The sequence below is a fragment of the Bubalus kerabau genome, chromosome 4 (assembly GCF_029407905.1).
Source record: "Bubalus kerabau isolate K-KA32 ecotype Philippines breed swamp buffalo chromosome 4, PCC_UOA_SB_1v2, whole genome shotgun sequence".
NCBI classification, from domain to species: domain Eukaryota; kingdom Metazoa; phylum Chordata; class Mammalia; order Artiodactyla; family Bovidae; genus Bubalus; species Bubalus kerabau.
This window is the reverse complement of record NC_073627.1, coordinates 168,195,621-168,217,105: the sequence shown is the minus strand read 5'-3', so window position 1 is coordinate 168,217,105 and position 21,485 is coordinate 168,195,621. Positions and strand designations below refer to the sequence as shown.

The 21,485-nt window shown below is 41.9% G+C and overlaps 1 long non-coding RNA gene across 3 annotated transcripts; it reads left to right on the top strand.

The window, feature by feature from the left end:
* The first annotated feature begins 48 nt into the window (after positions 1-48).
* LOC129650615 (uncharacterized) lies at positions 49-18,415 on the top strand. 3 transcript variants are annotated; one of them, XR_008713893.1, is made up of 4 exons: positions 49-434; positions 891-974; positions 12,945-13,086; positions 16,458-18,415. It is a non-coding gene; the product is annotated as an uncharacterized LOC129650615 (long non-coding RNA). The 3 variants fall into 3 exon arrangements; XR_008713895.1 differs by lacking the exon at positions 16,458-18,415 and adding an exon at positions 14,048-14,420; XR_008713894.1 differs by lacking the exon at positions 16,458-18,415 and adding an exon at positions 13,729-14,420.
* Positions 18,416-21,485: the final 3,070 nt, after the last annotated feature.

The window sequence follows — 21,485 nt, the reverse complement described above, 5'->3', positions numbered from 1 at the left end:
TTCCCAGTTTCTATATGGGCATCAGATGTGACCCGGGGCTGACTCCCGACTCCAGCACCCAAAGCAGAGCATATGACCTAGGTTAAGCCAATCAGACCAGCCCATCTACCTGGCCATGGTGGTTGGCTGGGTGTGAGCATGTGACCTCAGCTGTCCATCTGTCTGCGTCCCCACCCCACAGGGTGAGACACAGACCTTTTGCTTGGAAGGTTGACTTGAAATTGGAGCATATGTGCTGCTGTGGCAAAATTTATTACCTTCCAGAAGGAAGCCAGCTTGAACCTGACCCACCAAGGAGTGTGGAACTCAGAGAATCTCAGAGAAAGGGCTTGCTGTCCTGAAGCAAAGTGACCTCCTAGTGAAACCATGCCCAGAGCACCCTCTGCCGTCAGGCCATTAGACTGTTTCCACAAGCATTCATCCTCATCCCTCAGGTAAGAGTTTGTGTGTGTCTTCCACTCTGAGAACATTCTAACTGCTTTTGTTTCCTTCTCAACAATGGCATTCCTCCTGAGCAGTCTGCATGGAGGAGGAGCCAGGGCTAGAGACAACTCTTATAGTTGAAATGTGAAGACCAACACTTCATTTATTTCCCAACACAAAAGCTATCACATGTGAAGAATTTTTGTCATGGTATTAGAGAATGTCAGATAACACGTTCACACTTTAGAGTAGAAACCTAAGCGTGTCTGTTGGCCATTGGCCTGTATTCCCTTGTTTAGATGTTTGTCCATCTATGAGGTTAAACTTGAGCTTCTTAAGGGCAGGCACTTGGACAGCCTCATTCGTGCAGAGCATGGCATGGGGTGGGTGTTCAGTATGTGCCAATGGAAATGACATCGTCCCAGTCTGTGAGGCACAAGTTACAAGGATCTTTCTGCATTTTACAGGTGAGGACCCTGAAGCTTGGAGAGGTTAAGAATCCTGCTCAACTTTACTCACCTGGTAAATCAAAGTCTTGTGTTAAATCAAAGGTTTGTGATTCCAAAATGCTTCTTTGCCTTTGTCTCCTTTCTGTAAATTTTCCAAATCTTTTACAAGAACAGCTTCCCAGGTGGTAAAGAATCCGCCTGCCAATGCAGGACTCACAGGAGACTTGGGTTTGATTCCTGGGTCAGGAAGACCCCCTGGAGTAGGAAATGACAACCCATTCCAGTATTCTTGCCTGGAAATCCCATGGATAGAGGAGTCGGGTGGGCTGCAGACCCAGGGTTTGCAAAGAGTCGAACATAACTGAGTGACAGAGCATGAACACATAAGAAAAAAAAAATGTATAAATGATTCCTTTCAACTCAGTTCAATTCAGTTGAGTTCAGTCACTCAGTCATGTCTGACTCTTTGTGACCCCATGGGCCACAGCACGCTGGGCTTCCCTGGCCATCACCAATTCCTGGAGCTTGCTCAAACTCATGTCCATCGAGTTGGTGATGCCATCCAACCATCTCATCCTCTGTCATCCCCTTCTCTTCCCTCCTACAATCTTTCCCAGCATCAGGGTCTTTTCCAAGGAGTCAGTTCTTCCCATTAGGTGGCCACAATATTGGAGCTTCATCATCAGTCTTTCCAATGAATATTCAGGACTGAATTCCTTTAGGACTGACTGGTTTGATCTCCTTGCAGTCCAAGGGACTCTCAGGAGTCTTCTCCAACACCACAGTTCAAAAGCATCAGTTCTTTGGCATTCAACTTTCTTTTTGGTCCAACTCTCACATCCATACATGACTACTAGAAAAATCATAGCTTTGACTGATGGATCTTTGTCAGCAAAGTAATGTCCTTGCTTTCAACATGCTGTCTAGGTTGGTCATAGCTTTTCTTCCAAGGAACAAGCGTCTTTTAATTTCATGGCTGCAGTCACCATCTGCAGTGATTTTGGAGCCCCCAGAAATAAAGTCTGTCACTGTTTCCATTGTTTCCCCATCTGTTTGCCATGAAGTGATGGGACTGGATGCCATGATCTTAGTTTTTTCAATATTGAGTTTTAATCCAACTTTTTCACTCTCCTCTATCACTTTCATCAAGAGGCTCTTCAGTTCCTCTTGGCTTTCTGCCATAAGGGTGGTGTCATCTGCATATCTGAGGTTATTGATATTTCTCCCAGCAATCTTGATTCTAGCTTGTGCTTCATCCAGCCTAGCATTTCTCATGATGTACTCTGCATATAAGTTAAATAAGCAGGGTGACAATATACAGCCTTGACATATTCTTTTCCCAATTTGGAACCAGTTTGTTGTTCCATGTCTTATTTTAACTGTTGCTTCTTGACCTGCATACAGATTTCTCAGGAGGCAGGTAAGGTGGTCTGGTATTCCCATCTCTTTCAGAATTTTCCACAGTTTGTTGTGATCCCCGTAGTCAATAAAGCAGAAGTAGATGTTTTTCTGGAACTCTCTTGCTTTTTTGATGATCCAGCAGATGTTGGCAATTTGATCTCTGGTTCTTCTGCCTTTTCTAAATCCAGTTTGAACATCTGGAAGTTCATGGTTCATGTACTGCTGAAGCCTAGTTTGGAGAATTTTGAGCATTACTTTGCTAGTGTGCGAGATGAGTGCAATTGTGTGGTAGTCTGAACATTCTTTGGCATTGCCTTTCTTTGGGATTAGAATGAAAACTGATCTTTTCCAGTCCTGTGGCCACTGCTGAGTTTTCCAAATTTGCTGGCATATTGAGTGCAGCACTTTTACAGCATCATCTTTTAAGATTTGAAATAGCTCAACTGGAATTCCATCACCTCCACTAGCTTTGTTTGTAGTGAGGCTTCCTAAGGTCTGCTTGACTTCACATTCCAGGATGTCTGGCTCTAGGTGAGTGATCATACCATCGTGGTTATCTGGGTCATGAAGATCTCTTTTGTACAGTTTTTCTGTGTATTCTTGCCACCTCTTCTTAATATCTTCTGCTTCTTTTAGGTCCATACCATTTCTGTCCTTTATTGTGCCCATCTTTGCATGAAATGTTCCCTTGGTATCTCTAATTTTCTTGAAGACATCTCTAGTCTTTCCCATTCTATTGTTTTCCTCTTTTTCTTTGCACTGATCAATAAGGAAGGCTTTCTTATCTCTCCTTGCTATTCTTTGGAACTCTGCATTCAAAAGGGCATATCTTTCCTTTTCTCCTTTGCCTTTAGCTTCTTTTCTTTTCTCAGCTGTTGTAAGGCCTTTTCAGAAAACCATTTTGCCTTTCTTTTTCTTGGGGATGGTCTTGATCACTGCCTCTTGTACAATGTCTCGAACCTCTGTCCATAGTTCTTCAGGCACTCTGTCTATCAGATCTAATCCCTTCAATCTATTTGTCACTTCCACTGTATAATCGTAAGGGATTTGATTTAGGTCATATCTGAATGGTCTAGTGGTTTTCCCTACTTTCTTCAATTTTAGTCTGAATTTGGTAATAAGGAGTTCATGATTGAGCCACAGTCAGCTCCCGGTCTTGTTTTTGATGACTGTATAGAGCCTCTCCATGAACAACAAATATGATGTAATTTCATGATCATCCCAAGGTATAAAAGGTAAGAATGCCAATCCTTTAGCAAACAAGAGACAGCTTGCCTCAGATTTCCAGAGACATAAGTTAGCAAGTATTAGAGTGACATCCTGTGGTGAAATCCTACTATTTACCCGTGGCAAGAGTCCTGTTATCCTCACTGCCTTATCTGGGCAGCCTGATCTCTCTTCCTTAAGTGTATTACTAAGTTTTCCCCAAGAGTTATCTGTGTGAGGTGGGTTTAAGCAATTAACTAGTACAGTACAGACCGTTAACAATGTTCTATTTGATAAGCGGATTTTTTTGGTTTTGTTTTTAATTAAATCCACGTTGTCTTGTAATGCAGTGGTTCTTAACCAGTTGGGAGGGGGAGTATAGGGATTTGGTGATGCAGCTGGAGCTAGATCTTAATGGCTTGTGAGAGCCCTTTGTTGGTTATTCAGAAATTTTGTAAGCCAGTTCAACTGTGTTGGTAGCTTGAAATTGGCCAAGTAGAAAGTATTGCTTTTTTTTCTTTTCTCTGCAAGTAGGCCTTCTTCTTTTGAGGGCATCTAGCTAATATGTAATGCCAGGCTCCTCTGTCCATGGGATTCTCCAGTCAAGAACACTGGAGTGGGTTGCCATTCCCTTCTCCAGGGGGTCTTCCCAACCCAGGGATTGAACTTGGATCTCCTGCATTGCAGGCAGATTCTTTACCATATGAGCCACCAGGGAAGCCCCAGTATATAGTACAGATACACATTACACACTAAAGGGGAGAGGTTGTGGCTCAAACAGCAAGGAAATTTTTATCTTAAATTTTTCATGTCTTAAAAATAATTTTGCTTCACCATGAAGTTCTGCTCTGTAAGGTCAGAATGTCTTTTACCACTTGTCCAAGTTCCACTCTTCTTCAAGGCGCAAGCTGAATGTCTGCTCCTCTGGAAGGCATTCTCCCCCGCTGGCCCCTTCCCACCACTGTGGCCTTGCATACCGGCCTTGGCTTTTATCCTCTGCCCAGTTTGGTGGAAAGGACAAACTGTGTCTCTCCCATCTCTGTCTTGGCTCTTTTAGGTGCTCTGGGGGAGATAAGTTGTATGCATTGCTGCGAGGCTCCTTAATTGTATTTACCAGGCTTGGACATTTTGCTGTGTTGCCCCAGAATTCTGCAGAATCTCTAGGGTTCTCAGCCTTTCAACCCTGGCTGCTTGTCAGAATCACCTGGGGTGGGGGACTTTTGAAAAAACACCAGTGCCCGACTTTAGTCCCAGTTAAATCAGAATGTGTGGGGTGCAGTGGAAGTACCAGTGTGATCTCCCAGCCCCCAGGGATTCTGATGTGGGAACCTCTGCTCCAGGGCAGCCTCAGGGCCCACCTCCTCTTTCATTTTCACGGCCAGAAATGCCAAAGCTTTCAGGCAGCACTTGGTCTAGAAAAATGTCCTTTTCCTGAGATGGAGCCCTTCAATGTGCCAATTTTCTGAGCCTTTAACATTTCAGAGACCACAGCATGGCTTCTAAAAGGAGTCATACCCTTCCTGGCTTCTGTATTTGCATAAACACATGAATAATAATTAGGATTCAAATGAAGCAATAAAACTATCAGATCAGATCAGTTGCTCAGTCATGTCCAACTCTTTGCGACCCCATGAATCGCAGCACGCCAGTGAGTTATGGGAAAGTCAGGCTGAAATACAGCGCTTTAAGGATGACCCTTGAGCAATTGCAGAGAGAGAGAGCCACTTCCTTGGTTTTAGGCTGTAATTGTCTAGCAGAGAAAACTGAAGGATAGAAACTAGATCAGTTCAGTTTAGTCGCTTAGTCATGTCCAACTCTTTGCGATCCCATGGACTATAGCATGCCAGGCTTCCCTGTCCATCACCAACTCCTGGAGCTTGCTCAGACTTATGTCCATCGAGTCAGTGATGCCATCCAACCACCTCATCCTCTGTCGTCCCCTTCTCCTCCCGCCTTCAATCTTTCCCATCATCAGGGTCTTTTCTGGTGAGTCAGTTCTTTGCATCAGGTGACCAAACTATTGGAGCTTCAGCTTCAGCATCAGTCCTTCCAATGAATATTCAGAACTGATTTCCTTTAGGATTGACTGGTTTGATCTCCTTGCAGTCCTTTGTCAGCAAAGTAATGTCTTTGCTTTTTAATATGCTGTCTAGGTTTGCCATAGCTTTTCTTCCAAGGAGCAAGCATCTTTTAATTTCATGGCTCCAGTCACCATCTGCAGTGATTTTGGAGCCCAGTGATTTTGTCACTGTTTCCATTGATTATATTCTTATCTGATTATAAATCAGATTGATTATATTCTTTGCAGCCAAAGATGGAGAAACTCTATACAGTCAGCAAAAACAAGACCGGGAGCTGACTGTGGCTCAGATCATGAACTCCTTATTGCCAAATTCAGACTTAAATTGAAGAAAGTAGGGAAAACTACTAGACCATTTAAGTGTGACCTAAATCAAATCCCTTACAACTATACAGAGGAAGCAGCAAATAAATTCAAGGGACTAGATCTGATAGGCAGAGTGCCTGAAGAAACTGGATCAGTAAGACTTTGAATGTGAGCTCTCAACCAGAACCATGAGAAGCACCCCTTCTCATTTCTATGGCCAAATAAATGGATATATGGTTGAATTCTGCTGGGACCCCCTTTTTTTCCAGCAATCACAAAGAAAGGCAATGCCAAAGAATGTTCAAACTACCACACAATTGCACTCATCTCACACACTTGCAAAGTAATGCTCAAAATTCTACAAGCCAGGCTTCAATAGTATGTGAACCAAGAAAACTCCCAGATGTTCAAACTGGATTTAGAAAAGGTAGAGGAACCAGAGATCAAATTGCCAATATCCATTGGATCATCGAAAAAGTAAGAGAGTTCCAGAAAAACATCTACTTCTGCTTTATTGACTATGCCAAAGCCTTTGACTGTGTGGATCACAATAAGCTGTCGAAAATTCTTCAAGAGATGCGAATACCAGACCACCTTACCTGCCTCCTGAGGAATCTGTATGCAGGTCAAGAAGCAACAGTTAGAACCAGACATGGGAACAACAGACTGGTTCCAAATTGGGAAAGGAGTACATCAAGGTTTTGTCACTCTGCTTATTTAACTTACATGCAGAGTACATTATGCGAAATGCCAGGCTGGATGAAGCACAAGCTGGAATCAAGATTGCTAGGAGAAATATCAATAACCTCAGATATGCAGATGACACCACCCTTATGGCAAAAAGCGAAGAGGAACTGAAGAGCCTCTTGATGAAAGTGAAAGAGGAGAGTGAAAAAGTTGGATTAACACTCAATATTGAAAAAACTAAGATCATGGCATCTGGTCCCATCACTTCATGGCAAATAGATGGGGAAACAATGGAAACAGTGACAGACTTTATTTCCGGGGGCTCCAAAATCCATGTAGATGGTGGTTGCAGCCATGAAATTAAAAGACACTTGCTCCTTGGAAGAAAAGCTATGACCAACCTAGACAGCATGTTGAAAGCAAGGACATTACTTTGCTGACAAAGATCCATCAGTCAAAGCTATGATTTTTCTAGTAGTCATGTATGGATGTGAGAGTTGGACCATAAAGAAAGTTGAATGCCGAAGAACTGATGCTTTTGAACTGTGGTGTTGGAGAAGACTCCTGAGAGTCCCTTGGACTGCAAGGATATCAAACCAGTCCATCCTAAAGGAGATCAGTCCTGAATATTCATTGGAAGAACTGATGCTGAAGCTGAAACTCCAATATTGTGGCCACCTGATGGGAAGAACTGACTCCTTGGAAAAGACCCTGATGCTGGGAAAGATTATAGGAGGGAAGAGAAGGGGACAACAGAGGATAAGATGGTTGGATGGCATAACCAACTTGATGGACATGAGTTTGAGCAAGCTCCAGGAATTGGTGATGGACAGGGAAGCCTGGCATGCTGCAGTCCATGGGGTCACAAAGAGTTGGACATGACTGAGCGACTGAACTAAACTAAAGGCAGCTTGGTACATTTCCATAGTTCTCAGCACTTTCTTCATCTTCTTGTTGCCTGAGAGATCCAGGCCTCTCATCTGCCTGTCAGCCTGGTGTGTGGCTGCATTCATGTGTACACCTGTACGGATGTACATGCTTGCACACACGTGTACACAGAGCATGCAGTTTCCATAAAATAATTTGTCTTTGTGATGGGGAGCATTAAAACACAGGGCAAAGCTCTTGTCTTGGCCTTGTGGTTCTCAAACTTTGTTGTTTATTAGAATCACACGAGGAGCTTTCAAAATTCCTCATGTCAAGGACTTCTGGTACCAAGATGGAGTCACCTTGTTCTCTGAGGTCCTCCCTCTTACAACTAAAACCCCCTGCACACTGACAGAGACTCTCCTTGACCAAACTCTAGCCAGGGTCCCCTGAGCCCTCTCTTAACTAAGTCTCAGCTTTGGCCTATAAAGACTGATTGTCATTGTTTAGTTGCTCAGTCATGTCTGACTCTTTTGTGACCCCATAGACTGTGGCCTGCCAGGGTCCTCTGTCCATGGAGATTTCCCACTCAATAATACTGGAGTAGGTTGCCATTTCCTTCTCCAGCGGATCTTCCTGACCCAGGGATCAAACCCGCACCTCCTGCATTGCGGGTGGATTCTTTACCACTGAGCCACCTGGGAAGCTGAGAAAGGTGGGAAAAACATTAAAATAACTTAAAGCTGCATCCCTAGGATGACCCCCATTACCCTTTAGAGTGTCTGTCTGAGAAAACTCAGGATACCCAAAGAATTTACTGTTTGTTCCAGCCAACACCTGAAGGAAGATAGACTGCTTATCTCCCAGGCTCTGTGGGAGGGAAGGAGTCTAACTTCAGTAAATGCCAATTGGCAGGCCCAGGTGGGTTTCCCAGGGACTTACCTCTGCTTCCTACTTTTGTTATTTTTCACTTCTTTGACTCTCCTCAAGCCCATGCTTGATCTCCTCTCTATGCATTCGTTTTCCCTTTAAAATTCACAGTCACCTCTTTATAAATCAAGATGGAACTCTTTTCTCTCCTATAGTAGCATTTAGCGATTAAAATCTATTCTTATCACTTAAATTAGTGTCCAGCTTTGTTCAACTTTGACCGTAAAACCCATCAAACAAACCTAAGTGTGTTAGTCACTCAGTCGTGTCTGACTCTTTGCAACTCTATGGACTGTAACCCACCAGGCTCCTCTGTCCAAAGAATTCCCCAGGCGAGAATAGTGGAGTGGGCTGCCATTTCCTTCTCCAAAATAGGAAGACTCCAAAAAGTGAAAGAAGATGTGCTTGTAGGCAACTTGTTATTATCTTTAGGAATTACTTATATTAACTGTATATTCTTATTTTTTGTAAGGCCTCCAAATGCCAGAGCATCACAAATAGAAAAAGAAAATATAGTTAATATAAGTGGCCCAGTGATGAATGCATGTCAGATAGACAAACACAAAAATCTAAAAAAAAAAAGCACAGTTGGAATGGGTCTCAGTGGGGCTGAGTGAGGACTTGATCTCCTGCTTCATTCCCCTGCACCACAGCGGTGGGTGCCACGTTCTGATTGCCCCAGGAGGGTAGTGTCAGTGGGTCTAGTGCTCCTGTACCTCTGGCCTCATGCAGCAGCACCGAGGCAGAACAGGGTGATGAGAGGTGGGGCTAGTTGGCACTTACCTTTCTCCTCTTTATGCTCCTGTAATGGGCGCCCAGCGGAGAAATGATCTTCCACCCCCACTTGGAGGCAAGTAATTTGTGGATATTGACAAACTGATTATAAAGTTTTTGTGGAAAGGAAAAAGACCCAAGATAGCCAGTCCCACACTGAGGAAGAAGGAAAAAGTTGAAGACTGACATTATTTGACTTAAAGACTTACTATAAAGCTACAATAATCAAGATGGCATGGGACTGGTGAAAAAACAGATCAGTGAACACTATAGAGAGTTCCCAAATAGACACACAGATATAATCAATTGATTGCAGACAATGGAGTAAAAGCAATTCAGTAGAGAAAATATTAATAAAAGGAGCTAGAACCATTAGAAATCCTTCTGCAAAAATACAAGGAAAGAAACTAGACACAGACTCTATACCTTTCACAAAAATTGACTCAGAATGGAATCATAGACCTAAATGTAGAACCTTGGGTTTGGTGATGACACCTTAGATGCAACACCAAAAGCAGAGTCTATAAATGAAAAAATTGAACTAAATTGGGCTCTATTAACAGGAAAAACTTGTGCTCTGTGAAAGACACAGTTAAGAAAATGAAAAAACAAGTCACAGAATGGGAGAAAATATTTGCAACACAAATAATTTGATAAAGGATTTGTATCCAAAAAACTCTTTAAAACTCAACAATAAGACAATAAACAATCCAATTATAAAATGGGCAAAAGATCTAAACAGACATGTCATTAAAGAAGCTATACAGATGGCAGATATACATATGAAAAGATGTTTATCCCATATAAAAGATGCAAAATGGTACATCCACTTTAAATGACAATTTGTTTTTTTGTTTGATATTTTTAGTGAGCTAAATGTATTCTTACCATATAATCTAATAATCACACTCCTAGGTATTTACTCAAGTGAATTGAAAACCTATGTTCCCATAAAACCTACACATGAATGTTTATGCTATGCTATGCTAAGTCACTTCAGTCGTGTCAGACTCTGTGTGACCCCATAGACGGCAGCCCACCAGGCTCCCCCGTCTCTGGGATTCTCTAGGCAAGAACACTGGAGTGGGTTGCCATTTCCTTCTCCAATGCATGAAAGTGATAAGTGAAAGTGAAGTCGCTCAGTCTGACTCCTAGAGACCCCATGGACTGCAGCCTTCCAGGCTCCTCCATCCATGGGATTTTCCAGGCAAGAGTAGTGGAATGGGGTGCCATTGCCTTCTCCGAGTTGTGAATGGGCATTTGACTAAAATGAAGATATAGTTGGCAAATGTGTCCGTATTCAGTCACTCAGTCATGGCCAACTCTGCGACCCCATGGACTGCAGCCCGCCAGGCTCCTCTGTCCATGGGATTTTTCACGCAGGAATACTGGAGTGGCTTGCGTTTCCTGCTCTAGGGGATCTTCCCGATCCAGGAATTGAACCATGTGCCCTGCATTGCAGGCACTTCTTTACCACTGAACCACTGGTGAAGCCCGGTCGGCAGATAAGCACATGAAAAAAAAACTCAACATCACTAAGCATTAGAGAAATAAATGCAGATTAAGACCACAAGGAGAACACATCAGAATGGCTTTTAAGACAGAATGACGACAAAACCATAGCTGGTGAGGATAAGAATGTAGATCACGCACACGAGATTGCTCATGGGAACGTAAAATGATACAGTCACTCTAGAAACTCTAGTTTGGTAGTTTCTTACAGAACTAAACATCTAACTACCATACCAGCTAGCAATTGCACTAAGACATTTATCCCAAAGAAATGAAAACTTCTCTTCGTACAAACACCTATATCCAAATATTTGTAATAGCCAGAAACTGGAGACAGCTCAGATGTCCTTCAACAGTGAAATCAGCTGGTACATCCATACTGGGAAACACTACTCAGCAATAAAAAGGAATAAACTATTGAAATACTGGAGAAGGAAATGGCAACCCACTCCAGTATTCTTGCCTGGAGAATCCCATGGACAGAGAAGACCGGTGGGCTACAGTCCATGGGGTCGCAAGAGTCAGACACAACTTAGTGACTAAAGAGAGAGATTAAACTACAGCTTGGATGAATCTTGAGGGAATTATATTGAGTGAAAAAAAAGCAATCCTAAAAGATCACATACTACAAGATTCCACTTACATAACATTCTTGAAAGGATGAAAATTATAGAAATGGAGAACAGATTAATGGTTCCCTTGGGTTAGGGATATGTAGGTAGGGGGAGCTGGGTGTAGCTGTAAGAAAGTTCAAGAGCTCTTTATGATGGTGAAAGTGTTCTGCATCTTGACCGTATAAATGTTAGTGTCATGGCTGTGATATTATACTATAGTTTTGCAAGATGTTACTAATGGGGGGAAATGGGATCTCTGTATTATTTCTCTCAACTGTCCATGAATCTACTGTTATCTCACAGTCAAAGTTTAACTGAAAATGGAGAAATGAGAAATGTGAAAAATAATACTGATGCCCAGACCACACTTAAGAGTGGTTAAGTGAAACTCTCTGGGGGTGGGACGAGTTACTGATATTTATTTTTAAATTTTCCAAGTAGTTCTAATGTGAAGCCGCATTTAAGAATCAGGTAGTGCAGTAAAGAATCTGCCTGCCAACTCAAGAGACATAGGAGACACAGATTCCATCCCTGGGTCAGGAAGGTCCCCTGGAGTAGGAAATGGCAACCCACTCCAGTATTTCTTGCCTGGAAAATTTCATGGACAGAGGAGCCTGGTGGGCTACAATCCATGGGGTCTCAAAGAGTTGGACACAACTGAACACATATACACACACATGTGTGTGGAGTATGAGGCATCAACATAGAAGCGGTGGAGAGTTTCAGGGTTGTCCAGATCAACTCACATTAGCCTTGTGGCCTTAGGAAAGCTATTTAACCTCAGGCTCTTCGTTTGTAAAACAGCGACTTACCTGTTTTTACACTTTCCAATGCTTTGTTGAAGATCAAAGAGAAAATGTAGCTGAGTGTTTTATAAGTTGTAAGGCACAATATAAATGTTCTGGTCAATATATAACACAATATGTGTTGTTCAGTTCAGTCGCTTAGTCGTGTCCAACTCTTTGCGACCCCATGGACTGCAGCATGCCAGGCCTCCCTGTCCATCACCAACTCCCAGAGCTTGCTCAAACTCATGTCCATTGAGTTGGTGATGCCATCCAACCATCTCATCCTCTATCATCCCCTTCTCCTCCTGCCTTCAATCTTTCCTAGCATCAGGGTCTTTTCCAATGAGTCAGTTCTTCCCAGGTGGCCAAACTATTGGTGTTTCAGCTTTAGCACCAGTCCTACCAATGAACATTCAGGACTGATTTCCTTTAGGATTGACTGGTTGGATCTCCTGGCTGTCCAAGGGACTCTTAAGAGTTTTCTCCAACACCACTGTTCAAAAGCATCAATTCTTTGGCACTCAGCTTTCTTTGTAGTTCAACTCTCAAATCCATACATGACCACTGGAAAAACCATAGCTTTGACTAGATGGACCTTTGTCAGCAAAGTAATGTCTCTGCTTTTTAATATGCTATCTAGGTTGGTCATAGCTTTTCTTTAAAGGAGCAAGTGTCTTTTAATTTCATGGCTGCAGTCACCATCTGCAGTAATTTTGGAGCCCCCAAAATAAAGTCTGTCACTGTTTCCATTGTTTCCCCATCTATTTACCATGAAGTGTTGTGTATTTGTGCAAATATGTTTTAAAATATGTACAGAATATCTATTGCATGTAGAAATCTTCATATTTATCTCATTTAATTTCATCAACAATCTGGCAATGTAGGAATTGTTATTCTGATTTTACAGAGAGGAGGAAGAACAAGAGGCTCATAGATATAAATAACACCCCTGGTGTAGAAGTATAAGTAGATTTTGTTCCAGCAAAACTCTATTAACTGGCCATGGTTTTGCCCAACAGCACTGGATGTCAAGTTGTTTGGGTTTAAAGGTAAGCCCTTACTTTCACTTCTAAGACACACCAACAAATAAAAGTCCTATAAGGGGAATTTTGGTCACATTATCTGAGTAATAGTCTGAATCCTTCACTTCATTTGCCAGTGTAGATGAAGCTAGGTGTAAGAGAAGAAAACACAAAAACAGCTGAGAATAAGAAAGCATCTGATTCCCAAATGATTTATTCCTAGCATGAATCCAGAAGAGAGGCTGCCTGGAGTAAGAACAAGCTAGGACTTGTGGCAAGTGTTAAATTCCTCTCAAAGCCCTTGTTTGATTATAAAAGTATTGATAGTTAAAAATGCATTAAGTGTCAAAAAGGTAATTCCAGCATCAGATTGCCACACAATGAAAACCAAGGTAGTGGAGAAGGAAGTTCTCACCTTTTTATGTGCTTCTGTTATAAACTAAATTCTAGAAATTAAAAACAGAACATTTGTAGGAAAAAAAAGTCCAAGGGGGTTCAATTTCAAATAGATCAGAGAACTGAGACAATTATGTGTTAAAAAGCTGTCCACATATACAGCTGAAAATATCTTGGTCACTGGCATGCATTTTGGATTAAGACAATTACTTTATTGACCAACTGTATGTGTATAAATTGAGACCAAGTAATTCAAGGTCTTCTACCTTCCAGATGGAGTTGGAACAAGGGGTCAGCCTCAATGTTGGCCACCTGGCAACATTTTTCTAATGATCTAAGAATTTGGAGCTTTGCATGAGCTGACCACCATCCTTTCTCCTCTGAATGATGTTTTTCCATCCATTGTAATCTCTGGTTGTGTGTTCAGATTCCCAAGTAAATCAGATCCCTAAAGTTTTAACTCAGTGAATTGGCAGCAACTCACAGGGTGAATTTTAAGTAATTGGGGAAGAGGAAGGTAAAGACATGAGGATATTTTTGCAGCTTGTTCCTTTTCCTTCTGAAACCAAGAAGCAACTTTCTACTCACTCAGGTCTTGGGAGAAGTGGCTGGATTCAGTCCTAACTTGTGGATGTCTAAGACATGAAGAAGTTGGACGTGGAATTTTACCATTTTTGGCCTTATTTTCCTAAACTGATGAAATAGTAATAAGAAACATAATGTGGAAAACAATTTTTTGGGGCAGTTTCAGGGGATCTTGGCATTGGGCCGGGTCACTGGGCATTGTGGTTTCTGAAGGGGCACCTACCAGAACAGTGTCTGCTCCTGTCTCCAATGGGTCTTTTCCCTCTGTTCATTTTTCTACCCTCTTTTAGCTATCAAGGAAAACCTGGATTTTCTCACTATCTCAGTTCCTTTGTCATGCTGTTTCTTAGCAATCAATTAGTAGCTTTCAATATTTAAAACTCCTGAAAAATCAGATTAAATATAGGCCAAGTATTTCCCTATTGTTAAGTTAGATATGCTAATGTTGGTAATTGTTTGCATCTTTCACAACAGTGCAGCTTTTCTTAGTTTCAAAGCACCTTTGCACCTCACCTGTGGCGTTTGATCCTTGTAAGCAGCCTAGAAAACAGCATGGGGGAGTGGGTGTTGAACAGTATTCTCGTTTTGTTGATGAGAAAAATAAGACTCCAAGAGACATTGGATTTAACGATGGTGCACAAAACAGTATCTGGTGCATTGGCGGGGGGACATAGCTTTCCAAATGCAAAGCATAGTGAAAGCTAACATGGCAAGCGCTCACCATTCACTGAGCACCTGACTTCAGTACAGTCGAGTGAGTGAGTGCCCACCTGGCCCAGGCTCTGTTCTAGCCCATGAGGGTGGGTGGGTGGGACATCCTGCTGCCAAGATGTTTGTGGTTTTGCAGGAGTAGGGTTGTCAGAATTAGCAAATAAGGATAAGGATGCTCAGTTAAATTGAAATTTCAGTAAACAAGAAGGAAGTTTCCAGTATGAACATGCCCCATGCAATTTTATCGGGCAGTATTTTACATGGAGGGAGATAGACTGAAAGTTTGAAACTGCTGTGACAATAGCGGGAACTCAGGACGATTTCCAGGAATAAGAAACTGCTGTGTCTCGAGGGCAGAAGTGGCCATAGAAAACGTAGTCAAAAGAGGCGCAGTAGAGCTTAGGGAATGGAGTTATTATTTTGGGCTCAGTTTCCTCGTCTGTAAAATGAGGATGATAATAGCATACCTGTTATGGGGTTATTGTGAGGATAAGATGAGTTGGTATTTGTGAGGCACTTAGGATAGTACCTGGCACAGAATAAGCATTATGTACGTATCTGCTCCAGTGAGAGGTGACAATGAAATGAAATTTGGCAAAAGGAAAAGGCGAGGAAGAGGAAGGGGCTTTCCAGAGGAATGAGGCAGGAGGTGGAAGGAAAGAGAAGTGATATACATTCCTAACAGTTGAATGGGGAAACCTGGAGCCTGGGAAGAGGTGAAAAGGAGCTGGTCTGGGGGAAAGGGACCAATTCCATTGACACCTGAGTTTGGGGTACCCACTCCAGGTGGAGAGACGTGGCTGGAATCCAAGTATAGGCTCAGGAAAGAAAGCAGGGCCGGGGTAGAGGCCTGGGAGGTTTCAGATTGGAGGAAAGCCAAGGGCATGAATGGGTTTCCCTCATAGCTTGATCGGTAAAGAATTTGCCTGCAATGCAGGAGTCCCAGGTTCGATTCCTGGGTTAGAAAGATCCCCTGGAGAAGGAAATGGCAACCCACTCCAGTATTCTTGCCTGAGAATCCCATGGATCTTGGCAGGCTACAGTCCATAGGGTCGCAAGAGTCAGACATGACTTAGCTACTAAACCACCACCACCAAGGGCATGAATGAAATCCCCCAAGGACTGAGTGAAAGTGAAGAAGAATACTAAAATCATTGCCAGTGTTCTACTTGCAACTCTAGCTATTCTTAGCACTAAATGTAGTTTACACTCAAAGCAGTTTTATGAAAACCAAGGCAACCATAGAGGTCCCCCAAAGTTATAGACCTGCATTTATGCAAGTGTGGACATGGGCTGTCTCTGAAATACAAGCTCTGTGAGAACTTAGAGAACTGGAAATGGTGAGAGGAAAATTTACTTTTTAATTTGTATCCTTTAATGCCTTTCAATTTTTCCTCCAAGTAAATGCGCTATGCAGATGAAATTTATTTTTAAGAAAAGGAGAAAACACTAGAAACTTTGGCAACATAGTATAAGAGCCTAAAAAAGGTGCTCTCATTGACATTTCATTCTTTCTTTACTCATCCTGTAGTGGGTTTTATGGAGATCTGTGTTTTTGGTCACTTTCACCCTTAAAAACCAAAGACTTAGCTTCAGCATGTGTCATGCCCTGGGTGTGTCCATAGAGTCTTGAAGAGAAAATACTGCTCTAACCATTACACACATTTTTCATTCCTCTGTTTGCTTTCTACCCTCGTCTCTCAAAGGTTAAAGTGTCTGCCTCCAATATGGGAGACCTGGGTTCGATCCCTGGGTCGGGAAGATCCCTGGGAGAAGGAAATGGTAACCCACTCCAGTACTCTTGCCTGGAGAACCCCATGGACGGAGAAGCCTGGTAGGCTACAGTTCACAGGGTCGCAAAGAGTCAGACACGACTGAGCGACTTCACTTTCACTTTCTTTCCAGTCTCCCTGTAGACTTGATTGTGGGAACCAATAGTGAACACCGTGTTAAAATCCATTTGACACCTGTTTGAAACTGACCCAATGCATCAGCCCAGGTTTCTGGTCTCCAGAAGGTACACAGGGGTGAGTCATTTTGAAGACCTTGGATTCTTCCATGTCTGGTAATGGACACATGAGAAACAGATGAGAAGGAAAGATTTGTCTTTCCCCTAAGGTTAATGCTGAAGTGTTCCCAACAAGAAATAGATCCCAACAAGAAATAGATAGGAAAAGGTCATGGACAGCTGGGGAACTGAAACAGAAATGATCTGCTCCAACTCCTTTTTAGATGAGAAAACAGGCTCTGGTTTGGGAAGCAGTTTGCCAAGGATACATCGCTGGTGAACAGAAGAGCTGGGACCATTGTGAGATTCCCAGGGTCTTGTCCTATATTCTCTCTCTTCACAGCACTGGAGCTTCTGGTGCAGCTGCGTGCAGCTCAGCCTATCCAAAGTCTCTCACTACTTTTTAATCCTTAAAGAACCACTTAAAGAGGAACAGACTTGTCTGCAGGTGCAAGTGGCCTGGCAGGAGTGTGCTCTTTGCAGAAACAATGTGATTGTGCTCCCTCTATGGAGAGCAAGAAGAGTTACCCCCAGTAACAGCCAAGCCAGTTTCATAATGCTGGGGGGAAAGACTCCATACATCAAAACCATATCTTCAAAACACAATGGGTTGGTGCTCTAGCCTGAGTTCCCAGACACCCTCTTCAGGCCCCAGCTTTTCCATCACTGTTAGGGAGCTCACATGGCCAACTATATGTCACCAGGAGATGTGATGGCATTAAGGAGACTTCCCCTAACCAAGGCCAAATTTAGCAAATGGCAAAGGTTCACAGCCAGATTAAGAAAAATCCAAGCCTTCCTGTTGAAGATGGGTAAAGCAGGATGAAGGCCATGGCAGAAAATAATGGGTTGTTTTAGCAAAACACTCTTTGATAGGATTTTTAGGTGGACATATGGCTGCTCAGTTGCAGACTGCATTTACCAGCCTCCTTTGCCGCTAAGTGTGATATGGCTGTGGGACTAAATGCATGCAGTGAGGTGTGCCTTTCCGTATACATCCAACTGTTAACTGTGCTTACCTCACCATTTTAGGCAGTGGGAGTAGAGAGGGGTGGAAAGAGTGTTTACATTTTGTGGTTTATACATTTATGTGCTGTTTGAATTATTAAAAGCATGCTCTACTATTATACTTTGAAAATAGCTTTAAAATATACAAATGCTTTTCCTACTGCAAGATGATAATCTTCTAGAGCTTTTTATGATGTTTTTAAAAAGATCTTATATATAGGATTATATCCAGTTTTCCTCCCATGTTAGACAATTGCCCCAACAGTTAAAGCTGCAATGATTTATCGATTTAGGGAAAACATACCAATTATTAGAATGTTTCAGTCCTAAAAACAGCACCTTACTCTCCTACCACAAATTCCGTCTCCAATATTAAGTCCCTAGGTAGAATTTTAGAAACTTGATTTTTGTGTACTTGCTTTTTTACTTAGCTACTTTATTATCTATCTCTCAGCCTTTCTAATTCTCTTAAGTCTCTGTTTTAGGCATGTTTTATAGATAATATAGTATGTAGTTTCATTTTTGAACTCTGAGTTTGCTAAGTACTTTATCAGGCTTCCCAGGTGGCTGGCTCAGTGGTAAAAGAATCTGCCTGGCAAAAAGGAGATGACTGCCAAACAGGAGACTCGAGTTTGATCCATGGGTTGGGAAGATCCCTTGGAGAAAGAAATGGCAACCCACTCCAATATTCTTGCCTGGAGAATCCCATGGACAGATGAGCCTGGTGGGCTACAGTCCGAGACATGACTTAGTGATGAAACAGCAACAAGGACTTTACCCACTTTCATTTAGTTCTATAACAGATGTTTGCTAGTCTGTTGGGGCTGCTGTAACAAAAATACCATAGACTGGGTAGCTTAAACAACATTTATTTCTCACAGTTCTAGAGGCTGTGAAGTCCAAGATCAAAGTGCTAGCAGATTTGGTGTCTGTTGAGAGCCTGTTTCCTGGATAGCCATCTTCTCGCTGTCTTCACATGGCAGAAAAGAGAGACAGGAAGCAAGCTTTCTCGTGACTCTTATGAGGGCTCTAATGCCATTCACAAAGGCTCCATGCTCATGACCTCATCTAATCCTAATCCCCTCCTAAAGGCTCCATCGCCTAACATGTTCACATTGTGGGATAGTCTCAATATAGGAATTCTGGGGGGACACAAACATTCAGTCCATAACATATCTCTTTTGAGTATCCTTCCTTTTTATCTCCTTCTTGGTAGTCTACCTCACTACTGCCATCCAAATAAATCTAGTATTTTGGGTTCTACTAGATAAAAGTTACTTTTATATCTCTTTAGATATAGGCTATAGAAGATATAGATCTTCTGAATTCTGTCTCGAGTATTATCATACATTATTATTTCTACATTATGGAAAAGTATTTTTAAAAGGACACCAAAATTGGGTGACAAGCTGGTCTAACATTTCTAAGTTTTATTAAGCTTTTCAGATAAAATATACTGAATATCTGTCATGTTTTGAGTACTTAATACGGACTGGGCAATTCACAGATATTATCTAATTTAATCTGCAGGATATTTCTAGGAGATGGTTATTTTGTTCTCATTTTCATGTGAAAAAATCAAGTCTTAAAAAGTAGGAAATGCCCAACTCCCAACCTCAAACAGCAAGTGGATTTAGACCACAGTTTCTTTCTACAAAGTTCCTATCCTTTCCTGCTTCTCACATGCCTTCTACATCTTGAGAGAAGAAATAATATCTATTTTGAATCAAATGAAAGGGCTGGGAGTGAGACGTCTCTGAGTATAATTTATTTTTGACTTAGACCTATGTAAATGTTTTAGTTTTAATACACAGAAAGTAAAGCTAATCCTAAAATTGAGAATGAATTGACACCAATTTGATTATATACCCACATAGAGAAAAGAATTATTTCAAGTGACTTTGGAACATGCTCTTCTGGTTTATCTTCTTGGTGGGTATATTCTAAGGAAAAAAAATTGCAAATAACTTGAAACGTCACTCAATTTTATTATTAGGTGTAATGCTTGTACTATAAAGTTTAAAATTACATTTATATATATATTAGGATAAAACAAATAACATTAATGTTACTAAGATCCAAAGTTTTCATTGTGAGAGAAATGAGATACAAAGTAAAAACCTGGTGTTAAATTTGAATTGTACGTATTAATATGAACTCATGGTTAATTTTTTTTTTCTTTTTCTGTTCATTGAAAGGACCTAAAAACAATGCTATCTCAGAAGCAATGTAAACTGAGAATCTATCCCTCATTCTTGAGAGAGAGTTTTGCTGCCAGTTCAGCAAAACCCATCATCTGCGTGGGAAAGGACTGAGTGCCCTGGGCTAGGACTGTTTCAGGGAAGGAACTAATTCAGTGCTTAATTTAGCAGTCAGGGCTCTTAGAGCTGTTTGCCAGGAGGTCGGTTTCCCCATACATGGCCTTATTCATCACTCTCACAGTATCTTTTGTAAAGACTGCATTGCTCACTAACGCTTTTATGTGAAAGTGGACTCTCGTGAGTGAATGTGGAGTTGTGTCTTGTGTCTGGCCTGGGAGGTAGGAAGCTGAACTTAAGAACAGAGGAAATCCTGCGAAGGCAAATCTCTGGGAATTAGCGAAAATTCCTGGAAGAACTTCAGGTTTTCAAAGGCTATATAATTGGTAAGATTAAAGCTCAGGTGACCAAGGAGGTAATGGACAATGCAATTAGTGATGTAAGAGGAATAAATAGAAAATAATGCTACAGTGTATCTATGATATGGAAAGATGGAAGGATCTAGAAGACCCAGGGAAGGCTGGAGGGAGCTATCAGGCTGGCTGCTGTGAAGAGGAACTGTGAGTTCACCTTCCTCGTTAAGGGTCCTCTCCCACCCTCGAGAACACTGTCGCTATTCCATGGCTCCTCAGCTGTCTGAGGTTGAGGCGCACTTCAGATAAACTCTGCTTTCAAATGCATCTCAGTGAGTCTTGGGGTTCTAGTTCTGTTTCATACTTTCTGTATAGCATGGGATCCATTTTTCCATTCCTCTACCGTTTAGAGAAATAAAGTTTACTAACATATAGGAAAACAGACACATTAATTTGACAAAGGAATCCTAGGGCAGCTACCAGCAGAGATTAACCTTTTTCTCCTTTTCCAAACCAATTATGTTGGGACAGAGAGACACCTAAGATGGAGACTCTCAGGGAAGATTAGAATATGGGGAACAGAGGAGGGCTTGAAGCTCATAGACCTTCTGGGGGTTGGTAGAGGGAGTCACTGGCCATGGACTGGACTATTGAGTTCAGGATTGCTGTAGGAGGACAGGGTCCTTCAACTTTGGTTCACCTGTTTTGTTCCATCTGAGGCATCTCTGGGCCAGGGCTTCCCTTTGTGTTAGGGCTGCTATGGAGAGCAATCCTCTGAGCCTTTTGAAAGCCTTGAATCAGAGGCTGAGCCTCTGTGAGCAGGGGCAAGTCCCATGTGAAGGAATATACATGCACCTGCAGTTCTGGAAATTAGTGCCCTTCATCTGCAAAGGGCAAGGACTGAAAAAAAATCAATTGAACATGACATACAGAAAACCCTCATGAAATTTTCAAAGGAAAACTAGAAAATATTTTTATCCACTTTAAAGTAACTAACAGAGATGGATCACAGAGCTTTAGTAACTTAATACGGAAAATCAGATTATCCATGCATAAATGAATGTATGTCTATGGCTTGCCTAGGGAGAAGAAAGTGAAAATTCAGTC